Below are 22193 nucleotides of genomic sequence, written 5' to 3' on the forward strand. Positions count from 1 at the left end.
ATTTGGAGAGTAACCCAGCAGATGGAGGATCTCTCTCTCTCTCTTGCTCTGTGTGTGTGTGTTTCCCTCTCTCCGTGACTCTTTCAAATAAATAAATACATCAAATATACATGTTTATATATACATATATACACATATACACATATATACAGAATAATTGAATGACAGTTTAGTAGGACAAAAACGTTGACTCCAAAATTCAGCTTGGCAGTATGTGCTTCCATTGTGTTGCCTAACATCAATCAAATTTCAGAAACATTCGAGCCTTTGAAGAATTGCTCTGTAAATCAACTTCAACGTCCTACAAGGATATTTAATGTTGTTTTAAATAAATCTTCTACATTTGGCTCACATTTTATTAAAAATAAATTGTACATCTTAATCAGTTCTCAGCAATACAAGTAAATAAATAAATAAATCAGCTTTTGAGCATTAAGCAAACTGAAACTTTTGAGCAAGACATTTAAACTAATCCAGCAAAAGCAAAATGGAAACCAAACACACTGAACAGAACTCTACTGATGGTCCTGATTTAATTTACAAATTCTGTAACTATCCTTTTAGATATCTCAATTTGGGGGAAAGATCTTTTGATAGAGACACTATTTTTATGTCCATAAATTAATATTTAGGAACAGAAAAGAATAAAATCAAGATGGTCTCTGGTTTTTCAACATCTACATTTGGTGAAACAATCAAATTAATTATAAATACAATTTACTTAATGAGATTTTGGTTGTGAAAATATTTTTTCAAAGCAAAGTACAATTGACTGAGGCAAATAACAGTTCTCTGGAAATATATGATCTAAAATAGACATCAATTTTGCATAAAAATTGGAAGTATGAGTAACCTCCATTTTCTCTGAAATTATCAAGTATCAGCACTTGCAGAGACAGTAATTTTTCATCTAGAAAAATGATAGTTTACAGAAAAAGATTAATTGAAAATGTTAATAATTTGAAATTTATTACCCATAAAATACAACTTTGGAAACTTTTCAGACAATTTTATTTTAAAAATAATGAATAAGCCCATGTTAAAAATAAGATGTTCAGAAAAGTACCTGAGGCACAGAGAAAGCTATGAAGATGGATAAGTGAGTGTTAAGGGTAAATTATTTTGTTAATGTTATTTTTTTTCATTTCAGATAATCAATATAAAGTTTGCTTCACTTTGCTTTAATGTTCATTAAATGACATTATTGTTTTGATTTTAAGATATTTATTAAAAATAGCACTGAACATAACCATTTTTGCACTTCTACCAGTAAAATAAATCCAACTTATTAATCAATATATAAATATTCCAATGTGATACAATTTAAATCCAGTAATGATATGGTCAACCTGGATATCACGCGCCTCGATTCCTGACCTTGGACTAGCAGTTACAGGTGCCAAAGATAAATCACTGTGTCAATGTGGAGACCCTCTAAACACATACAAATAAGCACCCAGAACGGAGAATAGAATCTGAGGTTCAGCGAATGGATTCTGGAGCTATGCCAGGTGTGTGGGTCTCAGAACTGTCACTCTCCAGCTGTGTGACCTTACTTCAATTTCCTTGTCTGTAATGTAAATGAAAGTAATAGCCCTCGGCTGCCTTATGGTGACAATCAAATGAGTCCATACATGTAAAAAACTTACAACAGTGTTTAGGTCGAGTAAGAACAGATAAGTGTTGTCAGTCTTATTTTTGCAGTCTTAGCAAAGTTGTTCCCAGTAGTGGTGGTGAGGAACTGATTCCAGGACCCTTCGTGAGTACCAAAATCTGCAGATGTTCAGTCCCTTAGGTAGTATTTGTGTTCAAGCTACCCACATCTTGCTGCATACTTTCTTATTTAAAGTTTATGGATTTTTTTTTTATTTATTTGAAAGCAGATTTACAGAGAGAGAGATTTATAGATGGAGAGAGATGAAAGGAGAAAGAAATCTTCCATTTTCTGGTTCACTCCCCAAATGCCCACATGCCTGCAAAAGCCGTGGCTTTGCCAGGCCAAAGCCAGGAGCTAGGACCCAGGAACTCTATTTGGGTTTCCCATGTGGGTGGCAGGGACCCAATTACTTGAGCTCTACTGCCTCCCAGGGTGTGTGTGAGTAGGAAGCTGGGTTGGAAGCAAATCAGATTCAGGTACTTCAATATGGGATGTGATTACCCAGGGTTTATCTGCTGCACCACGATATCTGCCCATTCCTGTGTACTTTAAATCATGTCTAGATTACTTGTGATACCTAATAAACATAAAGGGAGAGAGGACAAGGAGAAAGTCTCTATCTGTTTAGTAGTGACTCATTTTTTGTGTGTACTCTCCACTTAGGACTGGTTGAATACACAGATGCAACATCTGCAGAGATGCAAGTCAACCGTAACTCCATTATCACAACATCACTAGAGCTCTCTGTGATTTACAGCCTCTTTTCCATTTTTAGCAATGTCTGTAAGCCCCTGGTTTTGAGCAATTTGGGAACTGTCCAGCAACTTGAATTTCTGACTCCCTTCTCTTCCCTGCTCCCCTGGCTGTTTTCTAAATTTGTCTGATTGACCCCCCCCCCCCATTTCAGCCTGTTTGGTGGCAAACCTACCTCAATTCCTGACTTTCTCTATGCTTGATTTGCCAAATCTGTGCCTAAATGTAGCATGGTGGTTGTTAGGATGGTCCTGAAGACAATACACCCACAGATTAGGTGATACAGATGAATCTCGGTCTCCAGATAGGACTGGTGAAGACTTAAGGAAAATAAGTGAGTTTCTATTGCCACTGGCCCCCAAGGTAGAAAACAACAGGTTTATGGAAAGTGTCATCTTCAACATGTCTCCCAGGTTACAGTCTACCAGTCCTCTTGTTTGGCTTGCATCCACTGACTGTAGCAATTACTGAGATGGCTTCACATCTGAATGTGCCAAACAACAACTTTGGATTTAAGATCCTAGCAAAAGAAAAGCAAGTATGGCTTCTAGCCCATGGATACATTTAAAAAAAAAAAAAAAAGACAAGGCAAATGAAAGGAGTAGGAAAGTTTTCTACAAATGCTTCCCTGTAATAACATTGACTGGTGAAACAAGTCCACAATAGGATGACCGTGAGCTAAATGTTTTTAGCTAAATTCTCATCTATAGTAGAGGATTTAAATTCTCCTGAGTGCCAAGAAATGCAATCTCATCTATACTCCAAGCCCTGTGGATCTTGGAGAGTAGGTAATTGAATCACCAATGGCACCCAAAAAAATAAGGTAAAGTGTGGGGAGCAACTGGGAGCAACTCGGACTAGACTAAGTTTCTGGAATTAAGACTTATTCTATGCATCTGCTCTCCCACAATATGGTGCTGGGAGAGGAGGAAACAGCTTCTACACAGCTGCCTCCAGTTCAACCAATAAACAGCAGGACCTGCTCCTGATTGGAGGAGAGCAGCATACTCGGCGTGTGGGTAGCAGAGTTGGGATTGGTGGAAGAGGACTATAAAGGAGGAGAGAGACAACATGCACCAGGAACATCTATCTGAAGGAACACCTGTGCAGCCCCCGAGAGAGCTGGCCGGCCGGCAGTGTACCGCTCCCCCGCGGAAGTGGGGAAAGTGGCAGGGGGAACTGCCCTTCCACGGAGGTGGAAGGGACGGTAGCCAACCCGGGAAGAACCAGCAGCAAACCCGGGAAGGGCCGAGCAGATAAAAGAACAACGCAGGGTCCTGTGTCGTTCCTCCACGAAGAGGGGGAGCGACAGTAAAGTCCCAACAATGGAAGCAGAAACTTCTACTTTCAGCTGCTGAATTATGGGGAACCCAGTAACAAATGCTTCCCTTCTTCCTACAGGTGCCTGCATGATTTGTTTTATCTGTATTCAAATCTGTTCACCATGTGGCTCAGAACTGGCTTCCTCTACTTCTCCTTGAGATGGACTCCCACTCCCTGTTGGAGAGGACTCTCCTAATCTCTCCTCCTATCATTTGGCTTCATGCTCTGGTTCTATGGTCTTCTCCCAACTCCAACATTGGCTGTGTTACTTCCCAGTTCCCGGTTATCATGCCCTGGATCTTTTTCTTCACCAGCTCTCCCCATGACACTAATATAGTCACTTCTCCCACCCTCCCAAATCCCTCATGAGCTGAATGTGCTTGTTTAGGCAACAACTGCCTCTGCCATGTCCCCTTGATGATTAACCTTTGGGCCTCAATCTGCATTACACTCAACAAATAGACTAAAAACTGTCCCTCCTCTCTGGTAGCCAATCCTTGTCCCAGAACCAAGATTCTGGAAAATATCTCTCTTGCTCTGACTATTCATTCAACAATCATTTCTTGAGAACTCACTTTGTGGCATGCTTTGAGTTAGAAGCAAAATGCATGAATATGAATCAAGACAGGAATTCAGCTTGCATTATTTAGGCTGCTGGGGGGAGGGGGAAAATATCACAAGTTGGGGGGTGTTCAAACACAGAAATTTGAATCTCACAGTGTTGGAGGCCAGAAGTTCAAAGCCAAGGGATCATCAGTGCTGGTTCCTTCTGAAAGCTCTGAGGAAGAGTAGGCTTTGTGCCTCTCTCCTAGCTCTGGTAGCTGCTGGCAGCCTGTGGCGTTCCTTCACTTTCAAATACATCAGGCCCATCTCTTTTTTTTTAAGAATTATTTTTATTTATTTTAAAGACAGAGTTACAGAGATGGGGGGAGAGAGAGAGAGGGAAGGAGAGAAAGAGAGAGAGGTCTTGGTCTTCCATCTGCTAGTTCACTTCTCAAATGGCCACAATGGCCAGAGCTGTGCCAATCCAAAGTCAGGAGCCAAGAGCTTCTTCCAAGTCTCCAACATGGGTGCAGGGCCCCAAGGATGTGGGCCATCTTCTACTGTTTCTCAGGTCACAGCAGAGAGCTGGGCTGGAAGAAGAGCAGTGCCCATATAGGATGCTGACACTGCAGGCCAAGGCATTAACCTGCTGCACCACAGTGCTGTACCCTATCATGCCAATCTTTGCCTCTCTCATATACATTTCTTCCTGTGTGTCTCTGTTTTTAAGGCCTACTTCTAAGAACATCAATCATTGGGTTGAGACTCTCTTAATCCAATATAAGTTTGGATGAACTAATTATATCTATAAAGACACTACTTCCTAGTAAGATTGAATTCTGAGTTCTTGGTAGAGTGAGTGACTTAGCAATCTAGTACACTCATCTAAAAGAGATCATCTACTGATAGAAAGATTAATGAATAAACTATCATCCAGCTTTATGTTAGCTTTGAGAAAGATAAGCTAGGGTGCCATAGAGAAGGAATAACCAATTAGCTTGGGATTAGGGAAAATTTCTCATGAATACTCACATTCTTAAACAACACTGGAAAGATGAATAGAAATTACATAAGGCAGGGCATATGAGAGGGTTTCCAGGAAATATTAATGCCCCACCAGGTACTGGTAACCATGAATCTAAATAAGATCAGTTTTCAGGTATGTCTAATATTCTTGAGACAGAGTATATACAAAACTGTCCCAAGGCAAGAGAAAATAAGGCAAAACTTGGTATTTATCCAGACTCATGGCATCATGAAAGAGTAGATGGAAAAGAAGGGTGAGGGTATTGGCATGAATACCCTGTAAGAAAAGAAACAAGGGCCTGCACTGTGGTGTAGCAGGTAAAACTGCCACCTGCAGTGCTGGGATCCCATAAGAGTGCTGGTTCGAGTCCCACCTGCTCCACTTCCCATCCAGCTATGGCCTGAGAAAGCAGTAGAATACTATCCAAGGCCAGCACCGCAGCTCACTAGGCTAATCCTCCACCTGCGGCGTGGGCACCCTGGGTTCTAGTCCCAGTCGGGGCACCAGATTCTGTCCTGGTTGCTCCTCCTCCAGTCCAGCTCACTGCTGTGGCCCAGGAAGGCAGAGGAGGTTGGCCCAAGTGCTTGGGTCCTGCACCCGCATGGGAGACCAGGAGGAGGCACCTGGCTCCTGGCTTCAGATCAGCACAGCGTGCCAGCCATAGCGGCCATTTGGGGGTTGAACCAATGGAAGGAAGACCTTTCTCTCTCTTTCTCTCTGTCTCTCTCTCTCTCTCATTGTCTAACTCTGCCTGTCAAAAATAAAAAAGAAAATGATCCAAGTGCTTGGGCCCCTGCACCCATGTGGGAGACCTGGAAGAAGCTCCTGGCTCCTGGCTTCAGATGGGTGCAGCTCTGGCCGTTGCAGTCATCTGGGGAGTGAACCAACAGACGGAAGACCTCTCTCTCTCTCTGCCTCTCTGTAACTATGCCTTTCAAATAAATAAATCCTTTAAAAAAAAAGAAAGAAAGAAAAGAGAGGAACCCCAAGAAGACATTGATGAATGAGAAAATGAAGAAAAGTGAGGATTTATTGCCTTAATAAATTGGAAGACTAGAGGCAAGGAACTCAAAGTTCAGAGAGTGGTAAAATCTAGAAGTTGGAAGAACCTAGGTGTCAAGACATTAGGTGAATATCTGTACATGTGACTGGAAGAAAAATCAAGTTTTGGTTACAGCAGAAGACTGAACCAAAAGCCCAAGGCACTTAAATTCTGATGAGTCACCATAGCTGTAGAAGGAGAGAAGCAGAAACGTTCATAGTATGACGTCATGAACTTCAATGACTCCCGTAACTGCCAACACTTATTAAGTGCTTTCTGTGCTGCAGATGTGCATTGTCGCTCCCCGTCTTCATGGAGGAATGACACAGGACTCTGCGCTGTTCTTTTGTCTGCTCGGCCCTCCCCGGGTTTGCTGCTGGTTCTTCCCGGGTTGGCTACCGTCCCTTCCACCTCCGTGGAAGGGCGGTTCCCCCTGCCACCTTCCCCACTTCCGCGGGGGAGCGGCACACTGCCGGCCGGCCAGCTCTCTCGGGGGCTGCACAGGTGTTCCTCAGGTGTTCCTGGTGCATGTTGTCTCTCTCCTCCTTTATAGTCCTCTTCCACCAATCCCAACTCTGCTACCCACACGCCGAGTACGCTGCTCTCCTCCAATCAGGAGCAGGTCCTACAGTTTATTGGTTGAACTGGAGGCAGCTGTGTAGAAGCTGTTTCTCCCTTTTCAGCGCCATATTGTGGGAGAGCAGATGCATAGAATAAGTCTTAATTCCAGTAACTTAGTCTAGTCCAAGTTGCTCCCCACAGTGCATGTGTGTGATAGTAATTTAATTCTCAGGATTTCCCCAGTTTACATATAAGCACTACTGAGACAAGTCAAATATCTGCCCAGGAAGCCAGGGGTTAGCCTAGTGATTAACATGGCCACATCTCACACTGGAGTGACAGCTGATTCCCAGCTTCAGCTTCTTGTCAGCACACACCCAGGAGGAAAGAGTGATGACTCAGGTGACTGGCTTCCTGTTATCCACATGGGTGCCCTCCCATGTATTCCTGGCCCTGATCCCAGACCAGTCCTGGCCATTGCAAGCATTTGGAGAGTGAACCCGTGGGTGGGAGTTTCTTCTCTCTGTTTCTCTATCTCTTCCCCTCATCCCTTTGGCTAAAAAAGCCAACAGAATATAGCTGTTCCATAATTAGAAGAGCAGCATCTGCATTCAGGCAATCTGACTTCCAGTTGTGTGTACTTCACCATTGCCTTAAATGAGGGACTTGGTTTATCTGAGTGAGGAAAAATAGTTTGGAAGAGACACTGAAGAGTAAAAAGAGGTTGAAGTGGCTTTCCTACCTTAAAATGAACATCTACTGAAATAACTACCAGAAATCACCAATGGGCTATATGGAAACTTAGTTTCTTCAGGTAGAGGAAAGATTCCCTGAGGATTTTGATGATGAACAGGTGTTTGTTTAATGAATAGCAGGATCTTTAAGGCTCCAGTGCTAGAAGTAGCTCAACAATGCTACTGGGAGTTTTAGAGGAAGAAGAACTCCTCAACAACACGGGGTTAAAAGGCGTGTGTTTTACAATATAACAAAGAGTTGCAGAAAAATGAGGCATACAGTTTTGGTTAATTTGAAGATTCCACAGACTCTGGATAGAGCTGTTTGCCACCTGTATGGAATGCAGCCTAGTGAGCCATCAGAGGCATGGTGCTGCCACTAGATGAGGTGTCAGGTTGAGCACCTTCCCATGAGACATGATCTTTATCCTGCTGGCTTCATTACGATTCATTTATATTCATAATAACTCTCAGCATAAATTCTTTGTGGGCAACAGTTAAAAGGACAGAAAAGATAAAACTGTATTCAATGTTAAAGTGACTTGTTGACTTGTCTGGTTATTCTTTTTTGTTGTTGACTGACAGGCTGTGAAAAGAACATCCCTAACTTGAAGATAGGCGAGTCTTGCTAGGGCCAGGGATCAACATCCAAGCTGGCATTCAGAGTCATGAATACCTAACCTATATCCATTAAACAGGTTAAGGGAGGTAGGTCTTGCCTGAAGTCAAAGAAAAGAGGATTCAAACAAGATATATGACAGACTAGTGGAATTTCAGATATTGATCACATCTTGAACAAGTGGAGAATGGTTTTTCAATCCCAGATCCCACTGAATGAGCTCATGATAACACTAGGAAACCACAACTCCCAAAGCTCTTATGAAAGCAACATCCACACACACACAAGGAAAATGATTGATCTGGCCTTTAATCTAGAGTCACACTTAGCAGTCTGGTAGTACCAGCCACTTGTGACTATAGAACAGTTAAAATGTGACTAGTGTGACCAAGAAAGTAAAGTTTTTAGATTCTAGTTCTTACAAGGCCAGGAGCAGGGTCGCTAAGAACCACTGTAAGTTTCATTGATTAAACTTACTAATGCTCCCAGCAAGTACATGACCTATCATATCTTGCCTATATACCTGTACTGCATACCAAATCCAACTCATTACTAAACTCTGAAAATCCCACTACCTCAGGAGCTTTGGATATTTAGCTCATGAGCATTAGGCCCACTTACTGCATTACATGGGGTTTTGCAGGAAAAACCCAACCAAGCTCACCCATGCCATGCTGTATCAAGAATCATTTGGACAAACATCAATGTTTCAATGCCCTGAAGAAAACCTATCACAGTCTCCCCAGGGGCTTCAAGACAAATTCCAGCTTCTCTGGCAAAGGAGCATCTTTTTCCCAAATCTTCCTCTCCTCCAGGATCTACATGCACATTGTGTTCCATTCTTTCAGTTCCTAGGCACGTTCTGCCCCTCCCTGCCCCTGACATTGGGCTTGACCAAGTTCTTCAACAAGCTTTCCAAGCCAACTGTCTACCTGTAATCCAAGACAGGCAATCTAATCAGTGCTCCTGCAGAACTCCTACATTTATGACTGTTTCAGGCCTGACTCTTGCCAACAACAAAACAATTGATTTTTACATTAAACTGTAAGTTTTTAAGAGCATACTGCTTACTTTCTCCACACTTCTAACCCCAGTGCCCAATGCAGAATCTGCATTGTGCTTTCAACCTGTGTGCGTGAGCCCTTCATGGCACCCACAAAGGAATGGCCAGCCGAGAACCCAACTGAGATGTGCCACAGGCCAGAAAAAAAGATTGCATGAGAAATCACCCAGCTGTAACTGGATCTTGGACTTTCAACCTCCAAAACATGATAAAATAATTCTAGGTAATTTAAGCTGCTCAGTCTGTGCTATCTTCTTATGGTAACCCAAGTGGGGAGATGTCTGTGCTTTCTTGTTACGGTAACCTGAGTGGAGGTATTTGTGTGTGTGCACACAAATGTATTATACATATGTATATATGTTTGTGCATGCAAGTACATATGCAATACTATTTAATATATGCATGTTTCTAAAAAGAGACATGGATTATCTACTACCCATTTTCCATTACTGTAACAAAACACCTGAGGCTGCATATTTATTTAGCTTGGAGTTCTGGATGCGAAAGTGCAAACAGTATTGCTCTGGCTCCTTGCAGCCTCCCCTCTACCCATGGCTGTGTCACCTCCTGATGGATGGTGACACAGAAAGTGCCTCTGTGAGAGGGTGAGATCACATGGGGAGACAGGAAGCCACAGAATGGTAAAGGAACAGGCTCACTCTTTCACAGCCACTCATTCTAGCAGAACTAACCAGGTCCCTAAAAATATCCCTGTCAAAAGTGATTTCTCTGATCACCCAATAACCTGGCACTAGGTGTAATTTCCTAAAGGAATGCCTTCTACCTCCCAACACTGCCACACTGGAGACCAAACCTACAAGACATGAGCAAACCATGCCCATCCCACAGAAGGTTAAATACAGGAAGACAGAAAGTCTATGAGGAAGACAGATGGCAGACATGCTGACAAGAATGAGATGCAAGTTCGTCTTCTTTATGTTATGATTGACCATGAATGCATCAATATTCTCACTCCTATTCCTTTGATCTATACGTCTACCCAACTTGATTATGGCTATTTGTTTTAGCATCCAGAAGTGTAAGTCTTCCAACTTTGTTCTGTGTCAATATTATTCAAATATTCTGGTCCTTTCATTTCCATATGAATTTTAGGGTTATATCTTCATGTCTTAAGAGGCAGCAGGAATTCTGATAGGGATGCCTACAGGATCCTGACAACTAAATACAACCATGTGGTGCATAAGAACCTTGTGGTCAATGACAGATGCACATATAGCCCTGATCCCATAGATTGTAATGGAGCTGCAAAATCCCTGCTGCCTAGTACTGAAGTGCAATGCGTTAGTCATATATTTGTTATGATGTTCATGTCATCAGATCAACTGTGTTCTCATCCTATCAAAGTATGGCACATGCACGCACATGGAATGCACTGTACTTGATAATGGTAATAAACAACTATACCCCTGCCTTGGTATTTGGTAAACTATACTTTTTATTGTTACTTTAGAGTGTAGTCCTTCTATTGATTTAAAATGTTGTGGTGGGTGCTGTGAAGGAGTGGGTTAAGTTGCTTGACACTGAGTCCCATCTCTACTTCTTGTCCAGCTTCCTGGTAAAGAACCTGGTAGGCAACAGATGACAGATATTCAAGTGTTGCTGTGGATTCATTCTGAGAGGAGGAGCACAGTGGGGGCAAGAGGCACGAAGTCACCACACAGACCCTGGGAGTTGGGTGAAAGCAGGCCAGAGGCAAGCAGCCCACAGACTCATTTATTTCAGTTGGAACAGCAGCTTATATAGCCAAGGCAGCCAATCCAGTCAAAGGACGGTTTATGCCCTAACCAATTACAGCCTGTTGCCAGGCAGGATCTGTTGCCATGTGGTTTTGGAAGCCATTCCTTAGTAACAGATGTTTGCTTGCCAGTGGCCATTTTGGCATGGCCTTCTCATTCCACCACACTCAAGTACTTGAGTTCTTACTACCCGTACTCAAGTACTTGAGATCCTGGCTTTGGTCTGGCCCAAAGCAACTGGGGAGTGAGCCAGCAGATGGAAGACATCTCTCTTTCTCTCTCTCTCTCTCCCCCTGCTTTTCAATATATAATAAGTAAATCTTTTTTTTTTTTTTTTGACAGCCAGAGTAGACAGTGAGAGAGACAGAGAGAAAGGTCTTCCTTTGCCGTTGGTTCACCCTCCAATGGCCACCACGGCTGGCGCGCTGCAGCCTGCGCACTGCGCTGATCCAATGGCAGGAGCCAGGTACTTATCCTGGTCTCCCATGGGGTGCAGGGCCCAAGGACTTGGGCCATCCTCCACTGCACTCCCTGGCCACAGCAGAGAGCTGGCCTGGAAGAGGGGCAACCGGGACAGAATCCGGCGCCCTGACCGGGACTAGAACCCGGTGTGCCGGTGCCACAAGGCGGAGGATTAGCCTAGTGAGCCATGGCACTGGCCATAAGTAAATCTTTTTAAAAGTTTGCTGTGAAATAGTGTGTCCTATTATCCAAGGAGAAACTCACACATCTCAGGTTTACAACATCTTTTGATTGCATCAAGGGTCCACATCAAGTATTTGACTGACACCATGTGGGTTTGTATCAGTACACCCTGAGATGTTCACATAATGATGAAATTGTCTAATGATGCATTTCTCAGTATATATCCCCATTGATAAGTGACACATGATCATATAAAAAGGATGAAGTTAGAAAATCTCTACTCATATTAAAACAGTGAATGAGTGCTTCATGGGGTAAAGGATATTTATATAGTCTCAAAATATCTCTACACAAATTATTTCTTACAAAAGGGAAAAATACTAATTTCACAGTTGAGAAATTTGGTGAATACCATGTTAACCACGTGATCAAAGTTAATGTCACTGTCTTAGTCTATTTTCTGAAATAATAGAACACCTGATACTGGGTAATTTATAAATAGAGACATTTATCATTATTCTCTGTGTTTAAAAAAAAATCCCACATTGGGTGACCACAACTGGTGAGGTTCACACATAAGTCTACGTGTTTTAGAAAAGTGGAAAGGTATATAAGCATGTGAAGAAAAGAGAAAAATGAGACAAACTTCTTTGAGAAAGGCATTCATGAAGGCTCTGCCTCCATGTCCCAAACCCCTCCCACTAGGACCCACCCCCCAAATGTGCTACACTGAGAAATACAGGCTCTAAGATATAAAGATCTGGGCAATGCACTCAATCCATGACAATCACTAACACTGGGGAATCTGGAATTATGTAATCTTTTCATATGATGTATTGGGAAGAATACTATAGCAATCCTGTTCTATTACTGCCAAAAAATCATAGTAGCAAAATGGATACAATCTTGAGAAGGTCTCAAACATGAATTGAGTGGCATTCTACAGTGTGTTATGCTCTTGAAAAATACCAGATTGAGAAACACAAGATAACTTCAGGAAGTACTACAGATTGAAAGAGATGAAAGAGTGATGCCAGTTAATTGCAATGTGTGGTCCTGGATCAGATACTGACTGGGAGAACAATTGCATGAAGGATGTTATAGGACAACTGGACAAGTCACTTAGCCATCCTGTGTCTCATTCTCCTAAGCCACCAAATGGGGGTGAACCTGCTCATCCCCACAAATTATGAGTACATGAAATGAGACACCTGCATGGAGCACAGACCCTCAGGTAGTCAATGTCTAACACGTGTTCCCTGACAATTTCCTTATTTGCTCTAGCCCTCTCCCTGCCATGATTCACCCTTTCTTACTCTGTGGTTGATTTGGTTTACATTTAGCACCTAATGGTAGCCTCTAGGGTAATGTGTCACTGTGCTACTCATGTCAGGCTGTAACAACCTTGCTTCTGGCCTTTGCTTACCTCTCTTACTTATCCACAGTGTCTGTTTCTGAGTGTGTCTGAGCCATCTCTCCTGAGAGCATCCACATTTGTTCTCAAATCTCACCTCTTCAGTAATACTCTGACTACATTTAAAATGGCTCTCAAGTCCTACCCACCACCTTTGCTTTTCTTCAATTTTCCTCATAGTCCTTATATTTTAATATAATATACATATTGATGTGATTATTTGGACATTGTTGGGATGTAAGCCCCATCAAGGCAGGATAGTCTGGCTGCTTTTTTCATTGCTGTCTCTCAAGCACGTAGGTATTTGGAGATGCCTGTGATTTCATAGATATCCAACATGTATTTGTGAGAGAATGAAATTATCTCATTTGTTGGCTGGCCAGGGGTACCTATGCTTCCTTTGATGAGGTCTTCATGCCAAGCACACAGCAACCACTGTGGATCAAAGTGGCCGTTAAGTGGAACTCTATGGCCATTCATTAGGCTGATCAGGATTTCTCAAACAGGGTTTCACAGGTAAAGATCCAGGAGTTCAGGAGCTATGGTAGAATTAAAGACTTAGGGTGAGTGCTCTAAGATCTTATTGGAGATAAGGAATTATGGAGATAAGATATCTCTTACAGAGATAAGGACAGAAATTTGGGACAATAAAAAACAAAATAATAAAACCCAACCAGAGAATTTCTTAACAAAAATGTGAATTATCTTAGTAGGTGCAGAAATGGGGGGAACTAGACAGAGTTCGCATTCAGATGCCATGGATATAAGGCAAATAGAAACTGTGAGGTGAAGAAGTGTCAGGATAAACCTATTGATTTGCAGTGTTACCTCAACAATGTTCTAAATATTTCAAAAACACTATCATCTCATAAGTATACTTTTTAAAGAAAATCAGAACAATGCTCATTGTGTTTCATGTGAAGAAAGTCTCATTCATATTTTCAAAATTAAACTTTTTAAAGTGTTTTATCCTGATAAGAACACTTCACATGAGATTTACCCTGTTAGCAACTGTTGAGTATGTAACACATAATCACTGATTACAGGAGCAGGGCCATACAGCAGAACTCTGGAGCTTACTCATCCACCAGCAAGATGTAACAATTACAAACACGTGTACCCAACACCAGGACACCTAAGTATGTAAGGCACACACCACCAGAACCAAAGGAAGAAATGGACAGAAATATGAAAATAGGATATGTCAGGGCCAGCATCATGGCAGAGTATGTTAAGCCAGCACCTGCAGCTCCTGCATCCCATAAGGGCACTGGTTGGAGTCCCAGCTGCTCTGCTTCCCATCAAGCTCCCTGCTAATGCAGCAAGGAAAGCAGCAGAATGTGGACCAAGAACCTGGTCCTCTGCATCTTTGTGGGAGACCTGGAAGAAGCTCTTAGTGCCCAGCCCAGTCTTGGCCTTTGAGGCTTTTGGGGGATTGAACTAGTGGATGGAAGACTTCTCTCTGTGTATATCTCCCTCTCTCTCTTTCTAACGCTGCCTTTCAAATAAAATAAAATAAATCTTTAAAAAAATAGGATATACCAAAACTCCAATTCCAGGCAGAATTTCAATAAGGAAACAGAACTTTATCATTCTACAGGAGTCATGACCTACAGGCATGAAGAGAATATTCTAGAATATATACACTCTTCTCTAGCTGCACGTGGATCTTTCTCTAGGAGAGATCCCATGCTACATCACAAAACAGATCCAAACAAATGTAAGGAGAAGGCAATCATACCAAGTATCTTTTCTGACCACCATGGAATGAAACTGGAAATCAACAGGAGACGAAAAATGCAAAAAACAACAAATATCTGGAAATTCCACAACACACTTTGAATACTGATGGAGAAAAGAATCTGAAAGTAAATTAGAATATACTTTGAGGCAAATGAAACAGAACATACCAAAATTTATGGGATGTAGTGTAAGCAGCACTAAGTGGGAAGTTCATAGCAATAAATGCTTACATTGGAAGAGTGGAAATATTTCAAATAAACAACCTAACTATACCACAAGGAGGTACTACAAGGAGAAAAATCTAAGCCATGATTAAACTATTCTTGGCCAATTTATTCCCATTCAGGGAAATTCATGGACCACACATAACTGGAATAGGCTCCGAAGAACTGGCATTCTAGTGATGCTGAAACAAAGACTTTTTTTTAAAGATTTATTTATCTATTTGAAAGGCAGAGTTACGGGGTGGGAGGGAGGTGTCTAGTTCACTCCCCAGGTGACCACAATAGCCAGAGCTGCACCCATTTGAAGCCAGGAGCCAGGAGCTTCTTCTGAGTCTCCCACCTGGGTGCAGACACAAGGACTTGGGCCAACTTCTGCTGCTTTCCCGGGCCATAACAGAGAGCTGGATCAGAAGCAGAGCAGCTGGGACTCGAACTGGCGCCCATATGGGATGCCAGCACTGTGGGTGGTGGCTTTACCCGCTACATCACAGCACTGGCTCCACACAAAGACCATTTTATCATACTCATTTTTCTCCTCTTGCTGAGCCTCTACCCAGGATTAAGTCTCCATTATGATCACTATGATCTTTGATTGACAATGGTGATGTCAGTCCTGATTACACTTTGCACTGTGTCCCAGGAACAAAATCACTCCAGAAAAATGAGAAGTTCTTTGTGTCCACTATTGTGATTCTCGTGTTATCCAGCATGCTAGGCACAAATGTGGGCTACGTAAGAGTTGTGAAGAATGCTGACTTAGCTGGGGAGGTGCTGCCATCACACACTGTTCCTTGCAGCACTTTTCCTCTTATTCTTTTGGGCATATAGATAGTGTTGGTGTGGGATGAAAAGCAGGACCATGGGCAAATCACAGTGAGGGAAAAATCTGACCTTAAAATTTAACTTAATTGGCCGGCGCCACGGCTCACTAGGCTAATCCTCCGCCTTGCGGCGCCGGCACACTGGGTTCTAGTCCCGGTCGGGGCTCCGGATTCTGTCCCGGTTGCCCCTCTTCCAGGCCAGCTCTCTGCTGTGGCCAGGGAGTGCAGTGGAGGATGGCCCAAGTCCTTGGGCCCTGCACCCCATGGGAGACCAGGAGAAGCACCTGGCTCCTGCCTTCGGATCGGCACGGTGCACCAGCCGCAGCGCGCCAGCCGCAGCGGCCATTGGAGGGTGAAAAATGGCAAAGAAAGACCTTTCTCTCTGTCTCTCTCTCTCACTGTCCACTCTGCCTGTCAAAAAAATAAATAAAAAATAAAAAAAATTTAACTTAATTAATGACCCATTCTGTCCAGTTCCAGCTTTCCTGGAGTGAGGGATTCATATCTGAGTTTAAATATTCTGGGGAAGATTCAGCCTGTCCCTCTGTTCCCTTTGCCCCCAGGAAGGGGACTTTTCTTTCACTCCCCTGGAGGAGAAAATACCACAGTGAGTGTTGCAGTTCCTCTCTGCACTCTTGCATTTTCTCCTGTGTTTAGCACTCAGGATGTTCACTAGGCTCAAAAAAGCACTGAATTTGCTCCAAAGTAGAATCTGAAGATCCCCTGGATCTCTCATTTCCTGACACCTGCTGCAATACAAGGCCAACAGACTCTGTTTTCCCTTCTGCCACACAAAAGCCAGGGCAAGGCCCTGCCCCTTTCTCCCTCCTTCATGGGAAAGAGACATGATGGTTCTACTTTGATTTCAGATAACTGGAACTTCTGTATTTTAGGATTATAGGTGCATCCTGGAAACACGTTGCTCTTTGCTTTGACTCTATTAGAACTCAAGAGAGTACCCTCAAGGAGTATCCTAGTCACTCCCTCCCAACATCATCAGAAGCAATGTTATAATTTATACTTGCAGAGATTCCGAATAAACGTAAAGTGTGCAACCACTCTTAGATATCATACCATATCCCTATGGATTAGTTTTGTCTTCTCTGAAGACCTGGTGGAGAGCTAGGGAAGAGCTAAGAAAGAGCTAGTGGAAGGGAAGGGGATGGGTTAGGAAAATCTCATTTCTTAGAGTGGGTAGTGCTGCCTCGTCCTGACTGGGCCAGCCCTGGAGGGAGGTGTGTGGGCTGGCTGTAGAATTAATTGAATTTCACAATTTGCCTCACATTCCTGCTGACACAAAGCGCCTTGGAAGGGGGGGGAGACATTGCGGGAGGCCAACACAATGGCAAGACCAAGGCTGGGCACTGCTGTGAGCCTGTCTTTATACAACTCTTGGCTCAAAATAGCTGGCCTGTTAGTGCCCAGCAGAGAGCCCCCACAGGCAAGGCAGGAAGAAGTGTGCCGTCTCTTAGATACAGGCTGGCCCCTGGGCTCCCGGAGGAAGCCCTGGATCCATTCATCCTCCCCACCCAGAGCCTTAGAGGCCTCCCCTATAATGAAGGGCTTCTGGCTACATGAATTTTAAGTCCTTTCCAGCTGTGACACCAGAGGCATCAACTCAAGACTCCCTATAGCATCAGTCCCCCAGCCCCGCTAATGCACAGAGCCTGTACATACTGAGGGCCCAATATCTCTGCCTCATTTCCCACTTAGACACTAACTAATGGAAGGACACAGATCTGCCCTGGACATCCACACATCTTCACATAGGCTGAATGGCCACATGTGGTGAGTCTCATTTTGCTAATAAGTACATAACAATTGGAAGAATTTAAAGGATTTGAGCAATATCCACAAGTTTGCAAAACAACTGGAATTTAAGCAAATCCCACACTTTAAAGTCAGAGACTATTTCCACAGAATTCTTTTAACCACACAAACCCTGAATGGCTTCTAAGATTGCGCCCTCTCCCACAGTGCCACCTTTCCCAGCCCCCAGCCTAAGATCCTCACTAACCATGTTTATTAATGAATGGCTGCCCAAGTGCATATACGATTTACTGGGTTAACAATATTAGAGGGTTTGATCAGTGAACAGAACATCATTGCTAACATTTCTTGCCAACAAACTCATATCTTCAAATAATATTTCTAAGAATATTTCTGCACAATTTTCACTAATTCATGACTTCAAAAATGGTACTCACAAGATGCCCGGGGTTGGCCCAGGGGAAAAATACTGTCAGAATGCACAGCACAGACTGTCTTGGGGGGAGGACAGCCTAAATGAAATGAATATGCAATTACATCACAGGCGCCTGCAGTGAGGCAACCCAGGATGCTTCCTGGGGAGACAGCACACAGGTTCCTGCAGATGTGGGTTCAGCTGAGTCTGGTGGGATGTGCAGGTATGAATCAAGTGAGACAAGCTGCAAGTATAACCATAAGTGCAGCAGCAGATAGCATGAGGAGAGGCGCTTGGGTAGCAGGTAGCAGGATCCACCACAGGAACTGAAAGAAGGTTCTAGAAGCTTAGATGAGCAGCCTGAGGATGTACTGATACCCACACCCCACCCAGGAAGATAAAGCTTCTACTGCTCACACATGCAAAGTCCTAATTTGTGCCCTGTCTGGACCTCCTTCAGGCATCCTTTCTCTGGGGAGCTCCTAGGTCTAGAGCTCATTCCCACCATCTTCAAGGGTTTCCCACTGTTGCAGCTCTCTCTGAGGTCAACTTCATGATGTTCATTTCTTTTGCAGAATTACCACTAGTCTGTAACACACCCTGACATCGCATATCTAAAAGAGTCTCCACTGGGAGCCAAATTCCCTTAATATTTGCCATACTGCTCAATTTCCTTTTGTAGGAAAAAAAATTGTTTATAAAGTTGTCTTCATAAGCAACTTCTCTGCTCCCATAAAGAATCAATAGGATATGTATACAGATATATGAGGACAGATTGATTACGGTAATTGACCCATGTGATGATGGCAGCTGAGAAGTCCCACAACAGGCCTTCTAAAGGCTGGAGACCCCGGGGTACCTGTAGCATCACCCTGTCCTAATCCAATGGCCTCAGAACTAGGAAGCCACAAATACAACTTTCAGTCTGAGGCCAAAAGGGAGGCCCAACTGGTATAAGCTCTGGGGTCCACAGGCCAGCAACTGATGTCCAAGGCAGAGTGTCCCAGCTCTCAGAGAGAAAGATCAGTTTGCTTTCTGTATTTAAGCTCTTCAGACCCCCAGTTAATTGATGCTGCCACACACACAGAGACTGGAGTTTCCCCATAGTGCTCTCAGACTCACAGGTTAACCTTATTTACAAACGCCCTCACAGACACACAGAACAACACCTTCCCAAGTTGCTGGATATCCCTGAATCAGTCACGCTGACACCATAAACAGCATGATATTTGCAACAGGATTTTTTTCTGGATATCCTTTGTCAGATCCAAGCATTTTCCTTCTATTCCTAGTTTGTTAGGATGAATCTGTATTAAATTTCATCAACATATTTGCAGAATTTTCAGTGACCACATAATTTATTCTTCCTTATTATGTTAGTGTGGTAAATCCTATCATTTGATTTTCTAATTTCAACACAACCCTGCTACCTGAAATTAACCTAACATGGTTATGAGGCTTCATGCCTTCCATATATTTACCATATACCTCCATTCTGGTTTCCTACAGGAGTGGCAGAAGCCCAAGTACTCTGAGCCATCTTCTGCTGCCTTCCCAGATGCATTAGCAGAAGGCTGGAACAGAAGTGGAAGCATCAAGGCCTTAAACAGATGCTCTGATATGGGATGTTGGAGCCACAGGTGGTGTCACACAATAGGTAGTTTAGTACACAGCATTTACAACTGTGATTCCTAACTTTCTGGCAAATGGGGGTTTCCCAGTTACCCTTTTGTAATTGAGTTCCAGCTTCATATAGCCGCAATCAATGGGCCTCCTTTGGATTTCCTTTATGGTCTAGCATATGCCATTGTTGTCATTGTTGACAGATATCCCATGTGTGCTTAAAAATGATGTTTAGTCTGCATTTGTAGGGTGTGGTATTCTATATACTGTCTGTTCTGGCAATTTTCTAATCATTTTGTTCATGTTTTTTATATTCTTACTGACATTTCCCCTGTTTCTTTCATTAGTTACTGAGAAAGCAGTGTTAAAACCTCCCAACATGATTTCAGTTAGTTTATTCCATACTTCTTTCAGTCTTTACATTAAATTCCAACCTCTGATATTAGGAGCTTTTTTTCTGTACCTCCCATAGCACATTTAGTGCTATGGATAGGGCAAGTAGTCAACAGACCTCTCTTAAATGAAAGAATCAACCAATGATTTGGAGACATTTAAAAACTTTGATTTTCATTTTGATAATGAAGATTTTTTTTTTTTGACAGGCAGAGTGGACAGTGAGAGAGACAAAGAGAAAGGTCTTCCTTTTGCCGTTGGTTCACCCTCCAATGGCCGCCGGAGCTGGCGCGCTGCGGCCGGCACACTGCACTGATCTGATGGCAGGAGCCAGGTACTTATCCTGGTCTCCCATGGGGTGCAGGGCCCAAGCACTTGGGCCATCCTCCACTGCACTCCCTGACCACAGCAGAGAGCTGGCCTGGAAGAGGGGCAACCAGGACAGAATCCAGCACCCTGACCAGGACTAGAACCCAGTGTACCGGCACCGCAAGGTGGAGGAGGATTAGCCTAGTGAGCTGCGGAGCCAGCACCATGATAATGAAGATTTTAGAGGAGGTAGAATTAAAGAGGATTTGACATGGTCTTTTTGCATTTAAAAGGATTGTTCACAGGAAAGAAGAATATATGCATGAAGTCCTGTCTACCCCAAACCTGATGCCAACTTGACCTAAGTACACAACAGTGAAAATGGAGAAAAAGTTTGGTGTCTGGGAGAAACAGGTGTGGAGAATGACTGTTACATTTCTTTATACAACTGAATATTTACACCGTTTACTGAAATAAGGAAAAGACTGCCATTGGCAGGGAAAGCTGTGAGTTTACACTTTGGAGATACTGACTCAAGGTATCTAAGGGACATTCAAGTGCAGAAATCAAGAGGGGATCAGTTATACCTTCAGGGATCCCAAGTTCAGGTTTATGTCAGTTGTTCCAGTGTTTCCATTCATGATGCCTTCTTTCACCCTCAGATTAGTTGTTTACTTCAAATGCCTTGCATCAGAGCTTGGTCAGGGCTGGAGACACATTGAAGTCTTCTGCATCAATAACTTAAGTCTGGGAATGGACATTGTTGCTCAAGAAGAGAGCAGAGAGTAAGCAAAGGACCAAGGACCATCAACAACATTGAGAACATGGAGTCTGAAGAGGAGATTAAGGTATGTCTAGTTCTATGGAAGACAAGGAGAAGAGACAATTCTCATATTTTCATGTACAAAAATCAAGAAGCCACAAGTTGATAGAGCCGTGCTGAAAGTTAAGGTCAATGAACATTATCAACACATTTGACTCTAGATCCTTCCATCATCTGTTCCAAAATATCACTTTCTGACATAGCACCAGAATATCATTAGAAGAGAGGGATTAGAGCAAGAGGGAAAAGAAAAGGAAAACAGGGAGAGAACAATGTTGATCCAGATCCTTGGGGGACTGTGGAGTTTGGACAGGTGTGAATTCAAGGTGCACAGTCCTCAGACCCTCTTCCGGTGACACAGGACACCCACTGAACACACAATAGTGCTGTGTGCACGATGGAGCTTTTAGGAATGTTAGTTCAGGGAGAAAGTAATTTATTTCCTTGTCTCTTAATTAAGTCTGAATTTTCACATCTTCTGTGACAAGCAGAATAATGAGTCCTCAAAAATGCCCACCTCCTAATTCCCCAACTTTTAAATATCTACCTTACACAAAGGAACTTTGTATACATGATTAATTTTAGACTCCTGAGATGGGGTTACCTGTATGAGCCCTTTATTATCACAAGAATCTGTATAAGATAGAGGCAGGAATGTCAGAGTTGCAAAGAGATTTGAAGATACTAGTTGGCTTCCTTTGAAGATAAAAGCATCGAGGCTCAAGGAATCATCTAGAAGCTGGAAAAGACAAGGAGTGAGACACTCCCAAGGAGCCTCTAGAAGGAGCATAGTCTGGTTTTGACTTCCAACCTCCAGAAATACAGGAGAATAAGTGCATGCTATTTTAAGGCACTACTATGATAATATATTACAATAGCAATTGGAAACTAATACATCCACACACCCAGAATGTAAACTGATTTACTTTTTCCA

General features: G+C 43.0%; 1 long non-coding RNA gene across 1 annotated transcript in view; it reads right to left on the bottom strand.

Annotated features, from left to right (window-relative positions):
* LOC127488767 (uncharacterized) overlaps positions 1-22193 on the bottom strand; it is a 346163-nt gene that overhangs the window by 241484 nt on the left and 82486 nt on the right. The window lies entirely within an intron of this gene.

This window comes from Oryctolagus cuniculus, chromosome 15 (genome assembly GCF_051225735.1).
Source record: "Oryctolagus cuniculus isolate XC-2025 breed Fujian yellow rabbit chromosome 15, ASM5122573v1, whole genome shotgun sequence".
Classification (NCBI taxonomy): Eukaryota; Metazoa; Chordata; class Mammalia; order Lagomorpha; family Leporidae; genus Oryctolagus; species Oryctolagus cuniculus.